Raw genomic sequence first — 22,650 nt, 5'->3', positions numbered from 1 at the left:
GACAGATTAGAAATGAAGAGCATTCCAACAGAAAGAAGCGTATAAAGAGGATAGTGGGGGGGGGGGTTCAAGATGGCGGACTAGAGGGTGGCTGCATTTCATGTTGCTCCAGGACTCAGGATTCAAAAGAGGAGATATTGAGAGACTTGGACCAACTCAAAGAAGCCGGGTGAGTCTCTCCCTTTGGGGAGGCATCCCGGATGAGTTGGTAGTCCCAGAACGCGGGGAACTTTGTGAAGTAGAGTTGCCCAATGGGACACCCCTCCCCCCGCTGGAGCAGTGAACATGGACAACTGGGAGCATCGTAGAGGAGGCCGCTCGGCACAGCGCTTGGACTTGGAGCAACCACTGGGGCTCAGGGCGGCTGCCCAGAGGAGGAGCTGAGCAGCGAACTGTTTGGACTCAGAGCGACTGCTCCTGAACACCGGGGGCTGCCCGGAGGAGGAGGAGGAGGACCGCGGCGGGTCGCTTGGACTAGGAGTGATTGCATCAGAGCTCCAGGCGGCTGCTCAGAGGAGGACGCGAGTGGTGAGTTGTTTGGACTCAAAGTGACCGCTCCTGAACACCGGGGGGCTGCCCGGAGAAGGAGTGCGGTGGGTCGCTTGGACTCAGAGCGACCGGGCTGCCCGGAGGAGGAGGAGGAACGGGGCGGGTTACTTGCACTAGGAGTGACTGCCCAGGGATACGGGTGGTTGGCGGGAGGAGGCACACGGTGAGTTGCTTGGACTCCTAGTGACCGCACCGGAACACCAGGTGGCTGTCCAGAGGAAGAGGTGTGCGGCGGGTCGCTGGGACTCAGAGCGACTATACGGGGCTCCAAGTGGCTGCTCAGAGGAGGGGTCCCATAGCCAGGCGATTAGGTGCAGAGCAGGGACCCAGGACCTAGGAGGCTTCTTGGTGGAAGAGCCGCACAGAGACAAGATGAGGGGCGGAGTAAAGGTTCCAGGACTGCGGGCAGATTCTCTGAGGAGAGGCAGCCTAAGGAGACTCGTCTGCGAAGGGTGAGGCTCCCAGGCCCAGGAGGTAGGTCCGGGTTGCTGGGAATGTTGCAGAGGCAGGCAACCCAGCCCAGGTGGTAGTTGTAGATTGAGGGGAACCTCTAGGAGGGGAACTGACCAGACAGACCTCCTCACCAGGTGAGTCTTCCCTGCCGGGTGAGGTTTTCCTGCAAGGACGGTAAAACCAGAGACACAGGCACAAACAGGCCTTGCCTCAGCCCGCAGCCTAGTTCCCCTTTGGATGACCATTGGTCAACAAGTGGAGGCACCTCTGCCTACTAGCAGGGAATATACCACACCTGAAGGCAACCACCCCTAGAGAGGCAGCTTCTTTATGGAGCACCGCATTATCAACTTCTTCCAAGATTTCAGGCTACTGAAGGCTAAGAGGGGATATACTAGAAATCTTCAGGGACATTATAAGTCAATAGAGGGAATCTGCAATATCTTAGCGGTCCACTGATACCTGAACAGTATGAGAAAACAAGGGAAGAAAATGCCCCAAACAAATCTAGATGTTACATCAATAAAATCCAATAACAGCATGGCAGAAGAAATGACAGAAAGGGAGTTCAGAATGTACATAATTAAAATGATCAGAGAAGCAAATGATGAGATGAAAGAGCAAATGCAGGCATTGAATGATGAGATGAAAGAGCAAATGCAGGCATTGAATGATCGCACCAATAGACAGTTAAAAGAGCAAATACAGGAAGCAAAAGATCATTTCAATAAAGAGTTAGAGATATTGAAAAAAATACCAAACAGAAATCTTTGAAATGAAGGAAACAATAGATCAAATTAAGAACTCCATAGAAAGCACAACCAATAGGATAGAACACCTGGAAGACACAACCTCAGATATTGAAGACAAAATATTTAACCTGGAAAACAAAATTGAACAAACAGAGAAGATGGTAAGAAATCATGAACAGAATCTCCAAAAACTATGGGATATCATGAAAAGGTCAAATTTAAGAATTATTGGGATTGAGGAAGGCTTAGAGAAACAAACCAAAGGAATGAACAATCTATTCAATGAAATAATATCAGAAAATTTCCCAAATCTGAGGAATGAAATGGAAAATCAAGTTCAAGAGGTTTAGAGGACTCCAAATACACAAAATTACAACAGACCCACACCAAGGCACATTATAATGAAAATACCTAACATACAAAATAAAGACAGAATTTTAAAGGCTGTGAGAGAAAAGAACCAAATTACACTCAGGGGGAAACCAATATGGATATCAGCAGATTTTTCAATCCAGACCTTAAAAGCTAGAAGGGCCTGGAACAACGTTTTTCAAGCCCTGAAAGAAAATGGATGCCAACCAAGAATCTTATACCCAGCAAAACTTACCTTCAAATTTGACCATGAAATAAAATCCTTCCATGATAAAAAAAAAGCCAAAAGAATTTACAAAAAGAAAGCCAGCATTACAGAACATTCTCAGCAAAATATTTCATGAGGAAGAGATGAAAAACAAAGAAGCAAATCAGCAAAGGGAGGAACTATCCTAAAGAAATTGTCAAATAAAGGAGGAACCAAGTTGTGTCAAAAAAATAAATAAATAAATAAAATTTAAAAAAGGAACCAAATGACTGGGAATACAAATCATATCTCAATAATAACCCTGAATATTAATGACCTGAACTCATCAAGCAAAAGACATAGACTGGCAGATTGGATTAAAAAGAAAGATCTAACAATATGTTGCCTGCAAGAGACTCACCTCATAGAAAAAGATACCCATAGACTAAAGGTGAAAGGATGGGGAAAAACATACCATGCACTTGGACTCCGCAAAATGCTGGAGTATCCATCCTCATTTTAGATAATGTGGACTTCGAGCCAAAGTTAGTCAGAAGGGATAAAGAAGGACATTTCATACTGCTTAAGGGAAGCATAAATCAGCAAGACATAACAATCATAAACATCTATGCCCCAAACAGTGGCTCATCCATATATGTCAAACAAATCCTTCTCAATTTTAGAAACCAAATAGACCATAACACAATAATACTAGGTGATTTTAACACGCCTCTCTCACCACTGGACAGATCTTCCAAACAAAAATTGAACAAAGAAACCATAGATCTCAATAACACAATCAATAATTTAGACTTAACAGACATTTATAGAATATACCATCCAACCAAGAGCGAATACACTTTCTTCTCAGCAGCACATGGATCCTTCTCTAAAATAGACCATATATTATGCCACAAAGCCAATGTCAGCAAATACAAGAAGATAGAGACACTACCTTGTATTCTATCAGATCATAATGGATTGAAGTTAGAAATAAATGAAAGAGTAAAAAACAGAAAATACTCCAACACCTGGAGATTAAACAATATGCTATTATATGATGAATGGGTAACAGAAGATATTAGGAAGGAAATTAAAAAATTCTTAGAGGTAAACGAGAACAAAGAAACATCATATCAAAATCTCTGGCACATTATGAAAGCAGTGCTTAGAGGAAAATTTATTTCATGGAGCGCATTCAATAAAAGAAGTAAAACTCAAAAAATAAATGACCTAACACTACACCTCAAAGCCCTAGAAAAAGAAGAACAGAACAACACCAAAAAGTAGTAGAAGACAGGAAATAGTTAAACTCAGAACTGAAATCAATGAAATTGAAACAAAAGAAACAATACAAAAAAATGACAAAATAAATAGTTGGTTCTTCGAAAAAATAAACAAAATTGGTAAACCTTTAGCCACACTAACAAAGAGAAGACGAGAGAAAACCCAAATCACTAAAATTTGGAATGAACAAGGAAATATCACAACAGACACAATTGAAATACAAAACATAATTAGAAGCTATTTTGAAAATCTATACTTCAACAAAATAGAAAATTTCAAAGACATCAACAGGTTTTTAGAGACATATAAATTGCCTAAACTGAACGAGGAGAACATACACAATTTAAATAGACCAATTTCAAGTAATGAAATAGAAGAAGTCATCAAAAGCCTACCACCAAAGAAAAGTCCAGGACCTGATGGGTTCTCAGCCGAGTTCTACAAAACCTTTAAAGAAGAGCTCATTCCAATACTTCTCAAAGTATTCCATGAAATAGAAGAGGAGGGAAACCTCCCAAACTCATTCTATGAAGCCAATATCACCCTGATACCTAAACCAGACAGAGACACATCGAGGAAATAAAATTTCAGACCAATATCCTTAATGAACATCGACACAAAATTCTCAACAAAATTCTAGCAAATCGCATACAAAAACATATTAAAAAGATAGTGCACCATGATCAAGTGGGTTTTATCCCAGGGATGCAAGGTTGGTTCAACATCAGGAAATCAATAAATGTAATTCACCATATCAATAGACTTAAAGTCAAGAATCACATGATTATTTCAATTGATGTAGAAAAAACATTTGATAAAATACAGCACCCCTTCATGCTCAAAACACTAGAAAAAATAGGGATAGTGGGAACATTCCTTAACATTGTAAAGGCCATCTATGCTAAGCGCATGGCTAATATCATTCTAAATGGTGAAAAACTGAAAGCATTTCCCCTAAAAACTGGAACAAGGCAGGGATGCCCTCTTTCACCACTTCTATTCAATATCGTCCTTGAAACTCTAGCTAGAGCAATTACACAGACCAAAGGAATTAAAGGGATACAAGTAGGAAAAGAAGAACTCAACCTATCCCTATTTGCTGATGATATGATTATATACTTAGAGGAACCAGGAAATTCCACCAGAAAATTTTTAGAACTCATAAGTGAATTCAGTAAAGTAGCGGGATATAAGATCAATGCATATAAATCTAATGTATTTTTATACATAAGTGATGAATCTTTGGAAAGAATAATTAGGAGAACTACCCCCTTCACAGTAGCCTCAAAAAAAAAAAAATTCTTGGGAATCAATCTAACAAAAGAGGTGAAAGACCTCTACAATGAGAACTACAGAACACTAAAGAAAGAAATTAAAGAAAACCTTAGAGGATGGAAAGATCTTCCATGTTCTTGGATAGGAAGAATTAATATTGTCAAAATGGCCATACTACCAAAAGTGCTATACAGATTCAATGCAATTCCAATTAAAATCCCAATGACATACCTTACAGAAATAGAGCAAGCAATTATGAAATTCATCTGGAAAAATAAGAAACCCAGAATAGCTAAAGTAATCCTTAGCAGAAAGAGTGAAGCAAGGGGTATCGCAATACCAGATCTTCAACTCTACTACAAAGCAATAATAACAAAAACGGCATTGTATTGGTACCAAAATAGAAAGGTAGTTCAATGGTACAGAATAGAGGACATAGACACAAACCCAAATAAATACAATTTCCTCATACTAGACAAAGGTGCCAAAAATATGCAATGGAGAAAAGATAGCCTCTTCAACAAATGGTGCTGGGAGAATTGGAAATCCATATGCAACAGAATGAAACTAAACCCATATCGCTCACCATAAACTCAAAATGGATTAAGGATCTCGGAATCAGACCAGAGACCCTACAGATTTTCGAAGAAAAAGTAGGTCCAAATCTTGAACATGTTGGCTTAGGACCAGACTTCCTCAACAGGACTCCCAAGAAATAAAAGCAAGAATCAATAACTGGGATAGATTCAAACTAAAAAGCTTTCTCTCAGCAAAGGAAACTATCAGCAATGCGAAGAAAGAGCCTACAGAGTGGGAGAAAATCTTTGCCAATCATACTTCAGATAGAGCACTAATCTCCAGAATCTATAAAGAACTCAAAAAACTCTACACCAAGAATGCAAATAATCCAATCGACAAATGGGTGAAGGAAATGAATAGACACTTCACAGAAGAAGATCTACAAGCAATCAACAAACATATGGAAAAATGTTCAACATCTCTAGTAATAAGAGAAAGGCAAATCAGAACCACCCTAAGATTCCATCTCACCCCAATTAGAATGGCGATTATCAAGAATACAAGCAACAATAGGTGTTGGCGAGGGTGTGGAGAGAAAGGTACACTCATACATTCTTGGTGGGGCTGCAAATTAGTGCAGCCACTCTGGAAAGCAGTGTGGAGACTCCTTAGAAAACTTGGAATGGACCCACAATTTGACCCAGCTATCCCACTCCTTGGCCTATACCCAAAGTACTTAAAATCAGCATACTACAGAGATACAGCCACATCAATGTTCATAGCTGCTCAATTCACCATAGCCAGATTTTGGAACCAACCTAGATGTCCTTCAATTGATGAATGGATAAAGAAACTGTGGTATATATATACAATGGAATATTACTCAGCCATAAAGAATGATAAATTATGGCATTTACAGGCAAATGGATGAAATTGGAGAATATCATGCTAAGTGAAATAAGCCAATCTCATAAAACCAAAGGAGGAATGATATCACTAATAAGTGGATGATGACACATAATGGGGGGTGGGAGGGGTTAGTGTTAGGGTTAGAGTTAGGGTTAGGGAGGGGATCAAGAATGGAGGAAGGAAGGACTGTATAGAGGGAAAAGAGGGGTGGGAGGGGAAAAAAAAAAAAAAGAGGATAGTCAGTTAAGGAAAGACCTAGAAGTTGAAGTCTATAGGATTGGGAAAGTAAACAAGTAAGGGGCTAAAGCTTACCTAAGGTCAGCATAAGAAGAGTATCATTGCTATTATAAAAATTCATTCTGTAAGCATAAAGAGCTGGCCAATATTTTGAAGCAGAGGACTGGCAGGAATTAATGGGTTTTAATAATAGATTATAAAGTGTTACTATGGAGTTTGTACCAAATAGGAAAAGATGATAGCAGAACCAATTGTGCAGAAATGGTACTGGCCTAAGATATTTTTTCAGTAGAAAATGAAACCATTGGTTTTCTGGGAAGACTTAGAAGACCTTTCTTACTATGTCACTTCATAGCATTAGTTTTACTTTTAGATGCTATTTAAAGATTTTAAAATGCTCTATTTATCTAAATTTTGAAAATTTTACACTTAACAAAAAGCTTGTCATCCTCTGATGATTTTAGTACATCTTCATACTTTTTTTTCTTTTTCTTTTCTTTTCTTTTTTTTTTTTTTTGTGGTGTGGGAATTGAAATAGCCCTTGTACTTGTGAGCAAGCGCTCTACCAACTGAGCTATATCCCCAGTACCATCTTAATACTTTTTTAAGTCTTGTGGTTTTTTTGTGTCCAAGTTATTATCATATATGTTACTGAGATAATTCTATAAGGTTGGTGAATTAACTCTTATAATCCCAAAAATTGTTTTTAAAATTAAATATGTCTCTAACATTTTACAGCTATCTAAAAGCAAAAGTAATTTCTTTGTGTTTTGTTTCCTTTTCCTGACTCTTCCTCAAAAACAGACAAAATGTAAATTACTAGAACAATATCCAAATGGCAATTCGCTGAATGGAAAAAAAGAAGGTTCATAAACAAGGAAATAATAGAAGATATGTTAATTCTTACAAAATTTAAATCAGAAGATAAAATGTCATGAGCCTTGGAAAATAGAAAGCCTTGTTATGATAATTAGTATTACTGATATATACAGTATCTTTATTTTTTACTCTATTGTCTTATACTAGACAAAGTCCCTACTCTAATGAGTTATGAAACAGGGTATTCTCATGCATGGGATTATTTGTTCATGTCAAATATTATTTGATGGTTTTGACTTGATTTGACAGGTCAGGTCAATCAAAACAATCAAACAAGCCTCTATACCAATCTAGTCTAATTATACTGTCAAAACTTAGATGTTTTGTAATGATAAAGCATATCAATTGTTTGATGCAAAGAGTTTAGGATCCTTAGCTGCCCTCTAGCATTGAAAATGCTGTTCACTTTAGTGAATATGTAAAGGAATAGTTGGATTAAATTTTGAGCAAAGCAATTTATTTCCTTACTTAATGCAAGACTAGTACTAATGATTCTTGTAACAATTGTCATAAAGATGATTCATATTTTTCTATGTGGCTTTATAAATGCACCATCTAGCATAAGATAGAAGATTCTGGTTTAATTGCTACCATTTATCTTTTTGGGTCTCATTTTTCCCCTGGAGTAACATTTCTAGAAATGATAAAAAATAAATCATTACTTAAAAGATTGGGCTTTAAAAACAGAATTTGAGGTTATTACATAAATGTTTTATAGAGGGTAGTGCTAGAAGTATCCTGGCTTATGTAATAGTTTGTTTATTAGGGTCATAGATACAATTGAAAAGTTAATGGCTGTATCATCTTTTGGAGGTCAAAGCTTCAATTAAATCAGCACTTGTAATTTGTTGTGTTTTAAATGTAGGATGAGTATAAATTTGCTTTAATGTTATCCTTTTAGACAATACCTTATATGAGTAGCTTTCTTTGGTCATTCTTCTCTTGCCTTGTCTCCTCATCCATCCTCCATTACTTATTCCTTGATTCTTTTCCTTCCATTCATCTCCAGTAATAGAGATTTCAGAATGACTATTAAACATGCTAGCACAGTGGCAGATACATTCCTGTACAGTGATGACATCAAGGCAAAACCAGCTATTTAGGATCAAGTTCAAAAATCTAGTTAGATGGAGGGAGTCTTATAGGCAAGAGGTCATGTTCCAGCGAGCAGAGTGTGAGGTTCTACTAGATGATGACTCACGTAAGGAAATACTCAACAAATTACAGTTCTACATGATGTTTTAAGCATGATCTTACAAGGAAAAAATTTCCTGGTGCAGAAAAGAGTCATGGGAGGAGAAGGAAGAGGGAGGCATAACTGTGGTTTCAGCTGTCAGAGTAGGTGAACTTGGTAAGAAAAACCAAACCTCTTCAAATTCAACCATGGGCATTAGCTGGACCATAGTGTCCTGAACCAGAGTGGAACCTTGTCAAAAACATTAACTTAACGAGTCAGCAACCTCTTTGTATTTTGCTGAGTGCAAGAATATCATGGAATGAAAATGATCCTCCGCCCACAGGTTGAAGATTCAGGCCCACTTTTTGTTCTATTAGGTGTAGGGTCTCTGGTCTAATTCCTAGATCCTTGATCCATTTTGAGTTGAGTTTTGTGCAGGGTGAGAGATAGAGGTTTAATTTCATTTTACTGCAAATGGATTTCCAGTTTTCCTACCATCATTTGTTGAAGAGGCTATCTTTTCTTCATTGTACGTTTTTAGCACCTTTGTCTAGTATGAGGTAACTGTATTCATGTGAGTTTGTTTCTGTGTTTTCTGTTCTGTACCATTGATCTACCTGTCTATTTTGGTGCCATACCATGATGTTTTTGTTACTGTTGCTATGTGGTATATTTACACAATGGAATATTACTCAGTCTTAAAGAAGAATAAAATTATGGCATTTGCAGGTAAAGGGATGGAGTTAGAGAATATCATGCTAAGTGAAATAAGCCAATTCCATAAAACCAAAGGCTGAATGTTTTCTCTGATGGGTGAATGCTGATACATAGTGGTGGGGGGGGCATTAGTGAAGAATGGACGAATGTTGGATTGTGTAGAGGAAAGTGAGGGGAAGAAAGTGGGGGGAAGGAGAGATGGTGGAATGTGACAAATATGTAAGATTATATGAATGGTGTGACTCATATATATCCAAAGAAATTAAAAGCTGTGCCCCATTTGTGTACAATGAATCAAAATGTATCCTACCATCATGTATAACTAAATAGAACAATGAAAAGAAAAAGAAAAAAAAGAAAATGGTATCTAAGGAGGGTAATTTCAGAGAGCATCATAGTTAAAAAGATGCAGAATTTAAAATTCTAGTTTCACTGTTTACAAAGTATATGATTTGGCCAAATTGCTTTACCTCATTGTACCTCACTTTTATCTTTCAAATGGGAAAAATAATGATATACATATCATATGATTATTTTAAGAATTAACTAAAATAAAATATTTAAAGTACTTAAAATAACTTGACCAATAGTAAATGGTTGGTAACTATATAAAAAATAATTAAGGTCTGTATGCATGAATAGCTCTTGAAAGAAATGGTGAATATTTTTTTTAGGTGAAAAAAAAAATCCAATATGAAGTAGTTAAAGTTTGAACCAGAAATGTGGATTGTGGTATGTAAAAGAAGGAGTGGATGGAAAATTTATTTTCTCCGGTTTTACAAGGCCACTCCAGATCTTGCCCAAAAATGTCAGATTAGCCTAGATGTAACATTAGTGCAGTCAGATAAATAATGAAAAGAATCTTAAGAATTTGGATTCCTACTTAAAGGGGTAAAGGTGGCTGAGAACCCAAAATGCAAAATCAAATTAAATTTTTCTTTGCAGGAGTCTCAAGGATATTTGGAATGGGAAACCTTGGGACTTCTGTAAGCAACGCCACTCTAAATCACAAACTCTAGGCAAACATCCAAGCACAACAGTTGAAAGAACCTAGAGGTAGTTTAGAGGTGTTGCATTAGGTTGGACTCATTGATGATTATCCAGTCCTTGTAATTTGTGTAGTTTCTGAATAGCCCCTGGGACTTTTGAGCATTCGAACATCTCATTCAATCTGTGATGTATCCACATGGAGAATCTAAGGAATGTGATGATATTTTGCAGAAATTGGAGAATGTTGCAGGTTAAGAAATGATGAATTGTCGAGTTGAGAGGTTGGTTTCTAATCTCCATTATTCTAGGTGGAGAGTTCTATTGATGACAGAAATGTGAATTTCTCTCTGTGTCACTTTGTGTTCAGTCTGTGGGGAGTAGCAAAGAATTATTTTTTACAGTCTGTTTTCTAATGATTTGTCCAAACTAATTTTGTATTCGAGAGTCACATATCGCTCTTGGGTTTTTCTCCCCATATTTCCCCCCAGTGAATTATTTATACTTTTAATGAAATGATGAATGGTTCTTTGTATATCCTAAATGTGTTTATATCCTCTGGAGAATCTGAGTGAAACAAGTACATTCTTGCAGAAGAATCCTAATATGGTTACCTGTTCCTTTGAAATTGGCTTTATCTTTGATTCTGAGAATTCTCTACAAATTGAATGCTGTATATTAAAAAGCTACAATATTTCATATTTTTTAATAGGAGAGATAAAATTGTAGAAACAAGTTAAAATAGAGAAGGGATTTTGGTTTCTTCAAGAGAGGAGTATTTCATAACATAAAATAAATCCATTTAGGGATTTAAAAATGCTCTGTCTACATGTTACTATGAAACTTTTAAAGAATAAGTTATTTTTCTCTGAGATTCTTTCTCTCATTTCCTTCTCTACTGGCTTCTTCCTCTATTATTGGACTTTGGCTCTTAAACTTTTGACTATAATTTTGACTTAAAAATGTAAGTTAGTTTCTTTTAAGTTTTTGTTAGTGCTTTATAATTATATATAATGATGGGGTGCACTGTGACATATTCATGTGTGCACATAACATAATTTGCTCCATTTTATTCCCTAGTACTTTCCCTTTACCTCCTCTCCTCCCTTTGCTTGATCCCCCTCCTGTACTCTACTGGTATCACTGGTTTGTTTCTATACGGTAATATATAACATTTTATTTAACATTATGTATATATAAATAGTTGATTTTGGAGAAGAAGAAGTAAGGTGAAGTGCAGATACAGGGAAACTAAATCACAAAATTACCCACTGATTGCTTTTGATTTTTTTTTTTTTTGGTCTTCTTATATAGTCAAAGTATTATCAAAAATTATAGTTAAGTTTTAAAAAATTTCCTAAGTTGGAACAATTGCAAACATCCTTTGGAGATGTTTTTAAAATGTAGTTATGAATACAAGCATAATAATTATATAAAAGGTACTGTACATAGAAAATATATATAAGCTTAACTGTCATTGATCTTGATGAGAACTGCTTGTAAGACAGGCTTCAGTAAAGTACAGAATTTTAAGTTTTTAAAAACTTTAAGCTCTGATTAAGGTATTGTAGCATTCTCAGGGAATATAATATGTACATGGCATGGCATGGCCTCCAGGGATTTGCAATTCAGTTGAAGAGAAAAGAAGTAGATGCCATGAAGATATGAGTGGCACCAATTTCATGGTGGGTCAGGAGAAGAAAAGGTATTTTTGAGTCCTTGGGAGGATATTGGGAAGATGTGCATGCACATAGTTCTCTAAGAGAGGATCACATGTTCTATTGATTTCTCTCTAATCTCTGGAGGCACAGTTGCTCTCATTGTTTAGGGAGTTGTTGGAATAATCAAAGATGGTCTCTTGGAGAAAGTAAGATAAGCCTGGAAGAAAAATTTTGCATTAAAAAAAAAAAAGATGCTGGAGTGGAGACATCCAGAGACAAGGCGGAGCATTCTAGGAGGGGACAACAATGTGAATGGATGATAGAAGGCAGGAAAGTATTAAGTAATTTTTTCAGAAAATGTTGAGTAACTGCCAAGTTGAATTAGAGCTGCCAGTCAGGCCAAATTGCAGCAGACTTTGGCTTCCAGTTAAGCCTTTATCAGTATAACAAGATCTCTAAGCGTTTTTGAAAGTTGAAATTTGTGGTGTGTAAATTAGATTGGGAAATGGAAAAAGTTGAAGTTGATGCTATTTATAATTATTTTCATTTTTTACACAGCACATATAAAGTACATATAACATTTCATTAGCTGGAAGCAAAAGGAATAATAAGGATTAGAGAAAATAATAAGATTGAAGGCTTCCAACTACAGGTATAGTGACAGAAGGTATGAATTCTCTCATTCACTCCAGTGAAAAATGATTGAGTGTCTCTACTGTGAGCCAGGTGCACTTCTAGGGACTTGAAATACATTAGGGAACAAAGCAAAGCTACAGCTCCCGAGGTGTTTGCCTCCTCGAGGAATACTTCGTGAATGGGACAATTGTGGCAGCCCACGGGTTGATTGAGACAGGGAACCATTATGAAGTGGTGGAGCCATTTCTAGATGTGTGCATGAAATTCACTTGTTCAAGGTAGATATTGTCATAAATATCCCATTTGAACTAATAAGTAAAGCAACTCGAGAGTATTTATACTTGAAATTATTTCAAAATGATCATGCACTTCATCAATTTGAGTATTCTACAATGACCTGATAGGGAAAGAAAAGAAAAAGAAAAGGAGAGAGGAGATAGAAAAAGAAATGCAAAAACAAAAACAAAAACAAAAACAAAAAACAAAACCAAAACCAAAACAAAACAAAACAAAAAAAACAAAAACAAAAATCAAAATTGGAGGTGTTTTGGATAGTCAGGTAGCATATTGGATTGATTATGTAGTAAACATGATCTAAAACAAAAGAATTCAACATATTGAAGTTTTTAATGTGAGATTTAACTCTGAGAATATGCTTTCCTCTAAAATTTCTGTGCACTGAAGAAATTTAATCCTGAGAATGGATTACAAATAAAATACCACAATTGATCCAGGACACTAGTTCTCTAATATTAAAAATGCTCCCTACTTGTTGTATAGTTATGTGCAATTCAAAATTGTAATTAATGATTATTTATTGATTATTTTCTGTGTTAAAGTGACTATAAAAGGCAATGGAAACAAAGTTTTACAAGAATAAACAGAATCCATCTCCAAGAAATTTATCATCTAAGCAGGGAAACAAGCATGTTAAAAAAACAACCCAATCAATAAATAGGCTAAGGAACTGAGAGGACACTTCATAGAAGACATACAGTTGATCAATGAATATATGAAATACACGTTCAACATCTCTAGCAATTAAAGAAATGCAAATCAAAACCACTTTACTATTTCATCTCATCCAGTCAGAATGGCAATGATTAAGTATATAAGCAACAATAAATGTTGGTGAGGACTTGGGGAAAGAGGTACACTTATACATTGCTGGTGGAACTGCACATTGGTACAACCATTATGGAAAATAGTATGGAGAGTCCTCAGAAAACTTGGAATGGAATCACCATTTAACCCAGTTACCCACTCTTTGGTTTATACACAAAAGACTTAAAACCAGCATACTACAGTGACACAGCTACATCAATGTTTATAGCAGCTCACTCACAATAGCTAAACTATGGAACCAACCCAGGTATCCTTCAACAGATGCATGATTAAAGAAAATGTGATAGATATATATATGATGGAATATTACTCAGCTTTAAAGAAGAAAAATTATGGCATTTGCTGGTAAATGGATGGAGTTGGAGAATATCATGCTAAGTGAAATAAGCCAAACTCCAAAACCCAAAGACTGAATATTTTCTCTGATATGTGGATGCTAATTCACAATGGGAGTGTGGTGGCACTAGGGAAGAATAGAGTTACTTTATATTAGTAGAAGGGTATGAAGGGAGGAGAAAGGGTATGGGGATAGAAAGGATAGTAGAGTGAAACAGACATTATTACCTCATGTACATATAAGATTGCATGACCCATGTGAACCTACAATAGGTACAATCAGGAAATTTTGAAATTACACTCCATTTATGTATGATTTATCAAAATATATAAAAGCATTCTATTGTCATGTATAAATAATTGGAACAAATAAAAATAAAAAAACCCCAAAGCTATAATTAAATATGATTAAAAGAAACAAGGTGTCTAAACCTGCTTGGGGACTATCTAGAAAGCTTACCAAAAAATGACTCTAAAGATAATTTCAGAAGGTAGGTCAGGTCAGAAAGGGCATTGTATAGACAAATAAATGCACTAACGAGGCATAAGGGAGAGAAGGCTAAGCAAATTGCAAAAAAATTGAAGGAAGGGCTGCTGGTGGAGTTGTCAAAAGACATGACCCTGGAGTGTGGCCAAGAGCAGCTCATGAAGAGTCTTGCACACTAGCAGCCCATGTTAGAATATCCCGCAGTGGAATCTGTTGAGCTCTGAAATGTTAGAAGAAATAATGCTGTCATTATATTCCTCAAGCATAATATGTCAAATAATAACTCTGAATTGTTATATAAATAATCTCTGAAGTGTTTCAAAAATAGGACGATTCAATCTAACACAAAGCAGTGGTCATTTTTGCAGGAAGAATCCAGATTCCCTGGGGTAAAGGAGAGTAAAATCATAAATAGATACAGGCTTAATGAGTTTGCAAAAGGCAATACTCATTTATTCAGACCGTAGAGCCATGAAAAGAATAACACCAATTGATTAATTTATCCAATAAATATTAGCTGCCCATAATGTATCACTGTGAGAGATGAGTCTTGCTCCTAAGGAGTTTGTAAGGTACCACAAAACTCACAATCTTTGATTCAGAGGAACTAAAGCAATAGAATCAGCTGGACATGTTGTGGCTACTTCCTGCCTCCCAGGTATGTGAGTGAATTATATTGCTGATCTTCATAGAGTGGGAAGGTTAATGGACAATTATATTTCTTAATGTGCTTATAAGTGCTTCTTTTGTGCACTGAATGTTATTCTGTTTATAAGACATGCCACAAAGTGGTCTAGTGGGAACTCTTTAAACTGGTGCTACAAACTTGAGGTTGTGAAATATAAAACAAATAAGTCAGTACTTTCAGTATACTATAATGAGAATAGGAGAGAATAAGATGGATGAGCCCAACAAAGGGATAGCTTTACCAACTAAGGCATACAGTGTTGTATGGTGGCCTACAAGCATTCACTGATTTTGTCCATGTTTTGCCCAGGGACTTTGGGCATCAGGAGAGTTTGGCTTCCTCCCCAACTCCAGGGGTGAAGCTTGATTTGTCCAAGTCAATTATGGTAATTCTACACCCCTGCCAAGTGATTCAAGCTGGCATGGGCATTGACAGAATTTTGGCAAGATAGATATGAAGGGAAATCAGTTGGATAACTTCTGGGACATTTCTAGCCATGCTTATTTAGGGATACAAGGAGAAGAATATGCCCTCTCTGCATTCTGGCTTTTGGATATTGTTGTGGAAGGATGTGATATTTAAAGTTGCTGCAGCCATCTTGCTCTTAGTAAAGGACCAGCCTGAGGACATATGTCTACATTCTGATGATGGTAGTATGGAAGAGTTGGAAAGAGCCAAAGTTATTCAAGGTACAAGGGACTGATGAATTGATCTTAATCATTTAATTTAATTAATCAATTAATCATTCCTACCTTACCACAGCCCCAAACTCCTATACTGCATAGAAAATGTCCTTGCTAAATCCAGTTTCATTTTAATGACTTTTCTCTTTCTTGCAGCCAAAGGCATTGTTGGGGAGGAAATCATTTCCTGTACCCTTTTATATTCAGTATGTGGGATTCTACAAATTAAGCCAAAAAAAGATAGATTAATAGAAGAGAAGATAATGTTTCTTTTCTTTTCAAAAACACTTTTTGAGGTATGATTGATGTTCAAAAACTTACATATTTAATGTGTATAACTTGATGAGTTTGGAGATAAGTATATACTCAAGAAGTCATCATTATTATCTGTCATAAACCTGTCCAGAACCTATAAAATTTTCCTTTAACATCTATTTATTATTATTATTATTTGGTATGATGAGAACTCTTAACATAAGATCGACTTTCATAGTATAATTTTAAGTACACGATACCTCAGTTTTAACTACAGGCACTGTATTCTGCACTTGCATTGTAGGGCTTATTTATCTGGTAGAACCCAAACTTTGTGCTTTTTGATTAGTTCATCCCAATGTTCCCTATTCCCAGCCCCTCCAACCACCATTGTCCTCGCTACTTCTATGAGTTTGACTGTGTTAGCTTCATAATGTAAGTGGATTGATTTATCCTTCTGTACCTGGCTCACTTCACTAGGTTGTTCTCTAGGTTCATCCATGTTGTCACAAGTGGTCAGAGTTCCTTCCATCCTAAATCAAAACAATACTGCATTGTATGTATGTAGCACATTATCTTTTTCCACTTATCCTCTGTAAACATTCAATTACCTTCTGTGTCTTGGTCATTATGAACAACACGGCAATTAACATGTCCTAATTTCCATTTCTTTGATATATACCTAGAAGTAGGATTGCTACATCATAGGGTAGTTCTAGTTTTAATTTTTTTTGAGGAACTACCATACTGTTTTCCATAGTGGCAGCATCAGTTTAAATTTTTACAGTGTTCCTTTTTATCTGAATCCTTGTTAATACTTATTGTTTAATGAATACATACTAATCATTCCAACAGGTGAGTGGTAAATATCTTATTTTGCTTTTGATCTGCATTTCCCCGATGGGTAGTGACATTGAGTAACTTCTCATATATAAGTTGGCCATTTGTATGTCTTCACTGAAGAAATGACTTTTCAAATCTTTTGCTCCTTTTTAAAAATAGAGTTATTTGGTTTTTGCTATCAAATTGTAAGAGTTATTTATATATTTTAGATATTAACCCTTTGTAAGATACATAGTTTGCAAATGTTTTGCTCCATTCTGTAGATCGCCTTTTTATTTAGTTATTTCCTTTGCTGTGCAAAGTCATATTAATTTGAAATCATCCCATTTCTCTATTTTTGCTTTTATTGACAGTGTCTTTGGTGTTATACCCAAGAACTGTTGCCAAGATCAGTGTCAAGGAGCTTGTGTTTTCTTCTAGAAGTATCATGGTTTCAAGTCTTAAAGGGTTTGCATTTTAAATCAATTTTTTAATTTATCTTTTAATTTTTTACAGACTGCATTTCGATTCATTGTACACAAATGGGGTACATTATTTTATTTCTATTATTGTGCATGATGTAGATTCATAACATTCATGTAATCACACATGTACATAGGGTAATGATGTCTGTCTCATTCCACCATTTTTTATACCCCTCCCTCTCATTTCCTTCTACATAATCTAAAGTTCCCCCATTCTTCTCTCACTCCCCACCTCCTACCACCATTATATATCATTCTCCACTTATCAGGGAAAACATTTGGCCTTTGGTTTTTTTGGAATTGGCTTAATTTACTTAGCATGATATTCTCCAATTCCATCCATTTATTTGCAAATGCCATTATATTATTTTTCTTTATGGCTAAATAGTATTCCATTGTGTATATATACCAGAGTTTCTTTATCCATTCATCTATTGAAGGGCATCTAGGTTGGTTCTACAATCTAGTTATCGTGAACTGAGCTGCTATAAACATTGATGTGGCTGTGTTACTGTAGTTTGCTGATTTTAAGTCCTTTGGATTTTCATGTGTGACTTAAGTGCATATGGTAGTTTTCCCACCACCATTATTTGAAGATGCTGTCCTTTAAACATTGTATATTCTTGGCATCCTTGCCAAAGATCAGTTGACCATGTTAGTGTGAATTTATATGTTGTTTGTTCTGTTTGATTGGTCTGTATATCCATTTTTGGGGGGAGGGTACCAAAGATTAAAACTAGGGGTACTTTACCACTGAGTTACATCTCCAGCAATTTTTATTTTTTTATTTTGAGACAGGGTCTTTCTAAGTTGCTTGAAGCTTTGTTAAATTGGTAAAGTTAGCCTTGAACTTGAAGTCCTACTGCCTCAGCCACCTGAGTTGCTGGAATCACAGGCATATGCCATCAAACCCAGTTTATGTATCCACTTTTGTGAGAATACCACACTTGTTTTGATTGCTTACTTCATGATATATATTGAAATCAGAAGTGTGATGCCTCCAGCTTTGTTCTACTTTTTCTCAAAATTGCCTTGGCTATTTGGATTCTTTTGTGGCTCCATATGAATTTTAGATTTGTTATTTCTTTTTCTCTAAAATTAAATCCCTATCTCTCACCCTACACAAAACTGAACTCAAAGTGGATCAAAGACTTAGGCACAAAAACAGATACCCTGTGCCTAATAGAAGAAAAAGTATACCCAAATCTTCATCATGTCGACTTAGGACCTGACTTCCTTAATAAGACTTCTAAAGTGCAAGAAGTAAAATCAAAAATCAATAAATGAGATGGATTCAAACTAAAAAGCTTTTTCTCAGCAAAGGAAACAATAATGTGAAGAGAGAGCCTACAGAATGGGAGAAAATCTAGCACATACACCTCAGATAGAGCATTAATCTCCAGGATATATAAAGAACTCAAAAAATTTATCCCCCAAAATATAAATAACCCAATCAATAAATGGGCTAAGGAACTGAACAGACACTTCACAGAAGAAGATATACAATCAATCAACAAATATATGAAAAAATGTTCAATATCTTCAGCAAGTAGAGAAATGCAAATCAAAACTACTCTAAGATTTCATCTCACTCCAAGTAGAATGACAATTATTAAGAATATAAGCAACAATATATGTTGGTGAGGATGTGGGGAAAAAGGTACACTCATATGTTGCTGGTGGAACTGCAAATTGGTGCAACTATTATGGAAAGCAGTATGAAGATTCCTCAGAAAACTTGGAATGGATCCACCATTTGACCCAGCTATCCCACATCCCTAGTTTATATCTAAAGGACTTAAAATCAGCAGACTACAGTGATGCAGCCACATCAATGATTATAGCAGCTCAATTCACAATAGCCAAATACTGGAACCAACCTAGGTGCCCTTCAACAGATGAATGGATAAAGAAAATGTGCTATATATACACAATGGAATATTACTCATCCTTAAAGAAGAATAAAACTATGACATTTTCTGGTAAATGGATGGAGCTGGAAAATATCGTGTTAAACTAAATAAGCCAAACCCAAAAAACCAAAAGCTGAATGTACTTCCTGATATGTGGATGCTAATTCACAATAAGTGTGGGAGGTTAGGGAAAAATAGAGGTATTTTGCATTAGGCAGAGGGAAGTATAAGGAGAGGAGGGGGTATAGGGGTAAGAAGGATAGTAAATTGAATCAGACATTATTACCCTAAGTACATATATGATTACATGACTGGTGTGATTTTACATCATGTACAACCAGAAAAATGGGATGTTTTATGTTTGATCTATCAAATGTATAAATACACTCTACTGTCATGTACGACTAATTAGAACAAATAAAAAAAGAATGACATTGAATTTTTGATAAGGATTTCACTTACCTGTAAATCAGTTTGGGTTGTGTAGACATTTTAACAATATTAATAAGTTCTATGAACATGGGAATCAAACAATTTTCTAGTCTATTAATGTGAAATTTTTTTCCATTTATTTGTATCTACTTTAGTTCATCAGTTTTTTTTTAATAGTTTTAGTGAACATGTCTTTCACTTCTTTGGTTTAGTTATTTTATTAGATGCTATCATAGATGGAGTTATTTTTTTTTCTGTTTTTTTCCCTTCCCCCTACCCCTCCCACCCCTCTTATCCTTCTATACAGTCCCTCCTTCCTCTATTCTTGCCCCCCTCCCACCCCCGTTATGTGTCATCATCCGCTTAACAGCGAGATCATTCGTCCTTTGGTTTTTTTGAGATTGGCTTATCTCACTTAGCATAATAGTCTCCAATTTCATCCATTTGCCTGCAAATGCCATAGTTTTATTATTCTTTATGGCTGAGTAATATTCCATTGTATATATATACCACATTTTCTTTATCCATTCATCAATTGAAGGACATCTAGGTTGGTTCCAAAATCTGGCTATGGTGAATTGAGCAGCAATGAACATTGATATGACTGTATTTCTGTAGTATGCTGATTTTAAGTCCTTTGGGTATAGGCCGAGGAGTGGGATAGCTGGGTCAAATGGTGGTTCCATACCAAATTTTCTAAGGAGTCTCCACACTGCTTTCCAGAGTCGCTGCACTAATTTGCAACCCCACCAGCAATGTATGAGTGTACCTTTTTCGCCACATCCTCTCCAACACCTATTGTTGCTAGTATTCTTGATAATCACCACTCTAACCAGGAGTTCAAGTTATTTTTAAGTTATTTTTTTCATTTCCCTTTCAGATCATTTGTTTTTAGTGCATGGAAATCCATCTGATTTTTTAACACTGATTTTGTGTTTTCCAACTTTTTACATGCATTTATTTGTGTGTGTTTATGTGTGTGTGGTGTCTTTAGATTTTTCTCCATATAAGATCCTGTCATTCACAAACAGATAATTTCATTTTTCCTTTTCCAACTTGGTTACATTTTATTTCCTTTTCTTGTTTTATGTGGTGTACACAACTTCCAGAGCCATGTTGAATAGAAGTGGACAGAGAATCCTTGTCTTGTTCCATATCTTAAGTGAAAAGATGACCATGTTCATCATTGTGTTTTTAAGCTATGGGCTTTTCATATGGTGATCTTTATTATGTTGAGATAAGTTTATTCTATAATTTGTTGGGAATTTTCATCATGAAAGTGATTGAATTTTGACAGAATCCTTTTCTGCACCTGTTGGGATGGTCATGTGATTTTTATCCTTCTTATTAGTGTGTATCATGTTGATTGATTATTGTGTGTTGAATCATCCTTGCCTGCTCAGGATACATCCTGCTTAGTCATGTTCTATGCTCTTTCAATGTGCTGCTGAATTCAGTTTTCTAAAAATTTATGGAGTATTTTTGCATCTCTCTTCTTTGGGGATCTTGGCTTGTAGTTTTCCCTTTTTGTGTGCTCTTTTTCTGGCTTTGGTTCCATGGTGATGCTGTCCTCATAAAAAGAATTTGAAATGTTTCTTCTATTTTTTATTTAGAGAAGTTAATATTAATCCTTCTTAAAATGTTTGCAGTGGCTGTGAAGCCATTTGTTCCCAGGCTTTTCTTTGTTGGAAGGCCTTTGATTACTGATTCAATTTCCTTATTTATTATTGGTACACTTAGGCTTTCAATCTCTTCTTCATTCAGTCTCAGGTATGTGATTCTATGAATTTTCTTCTGGGCTGCTCCATTGTTGGTAAACAATGATTCATAAGAGTTCATTATGATCTTTTATAAATATGGCATCAATTTTAATGTCTGTTCTTTCATTTCTGATTTTATTTATTTGAATCGTATTTCTTTTTCTTTCTTTCTTTTTCTTTTTTTTTTTCTTTTGGTACCAGGAATTGAACCAAAGGGCACCTAACCACTGAGTAACATCCCCAGACCTTTGTATATTTTATTTAGAGACAGAGAAAGTTGCTGACACTGGCTTTGAACTTTTCATCTTCCTGCCTCTGCCTCCCAAGCCACTGGGATTACAAGTGTGTATCACCATGCCTGGTTTGAATCTTCTATTTCTTAATGTAGCAAAGTATTTATCTTTCAAAGAACTAGCTCTCAGTCTCACTGAATTTTTAAAATATTTCTATTTCATCCATTTATTTTTGCTATAATTGCCATTATTTCTTTCTTTTACTTACTTAGTTTGTTACAATTCTATTTCCTTGAGGTGTAATTGTAGTTAGTTCATAATCCTTTTGCTTTAATTTAGACAATTGATCACTATTATTTGTCACTATGAATTCCTCTGTGTTTTTGTTACATCCCATAAATTTTGATATATTGTGTTTTCATTTGAATTTGTTAGAAAACATTCTAATCTCCCTTTTGATTTCTTCTGTGACATAATGATTTTTAAGCATGTGTTTGTGTAATTTTTATGTATTTGTGAACTTTTCTATTTTCTTTTGTTATTGATTTCTAATTTCACCCCTTTCTGGTCAGAAAAAGACAATTGGAATGATTTCAGCCTCTTAATATTGTTTTATGACCTACCATGTGACCTATTTTGGACAATGGTCCATGTGTGCTTGAGAAAATTTCACATTCAACTGTGGGTTCAGTGTTCTACATATATCTGTTAAGTATTTCCATTTATAGTATTGTTTGCATCTGCTATTTCCTTGTTGATTTTCTATTTAGATGATCTGCTCATTATCCTAAGTGGTTTATTGAAATCACAATATTGTATTGTTACCTATTTCTC

General features: G+C 35.7%; 1 long non-coding RNA gene across 3 annotated transcripts in view; it reads left to right on the top strand.

Annotated features, from left to right (window-relative positions):
* Nucleotides 1–15,784: 15,784 nt before the first annotated feature.
* LOC124988120 (uncharacterized) overlaps nucleotides 15,785–22,650 on the top strand; it is a 40,295-nt gene continuing 33,429 nt past the window's right edge. For 2 of the 3 annotated variants that reach the window (XR_007109361.1, XR_007109360.1), the window contains exons 1-2: nucleotides 15,785–15,922; nucleotides 16,073–16,212. This is a non-coding gene — a long non-coding RNA (uncharacterized LOC124988120). The remainder of the gene's footprint in view (nucleotides 15,923–16,072; nucleotides 16,213–22,650) is intronic. The other variant, XR_007109362.1, reaches the window with a different exon arrangement.

This window comes from Sciurus carolinensis, chromosome 7 (genome assembly GCF_902686445.1).
Source record: "Sciurus carolinensis chromosome 7, mSciCar1.2, whole genome shotgun sequence".
In the NCBI taxonomy this organism is placed as follows: domain Eukaryota; kingdom Metazoa; phylum Chordata; class Mammalia; order Rodentia; family Sciuridae; genus Sciurus; species Sciurus carolinensis.
This window is presented reverse-complemented; position numbering and strand designations above follow the sequence as displayed.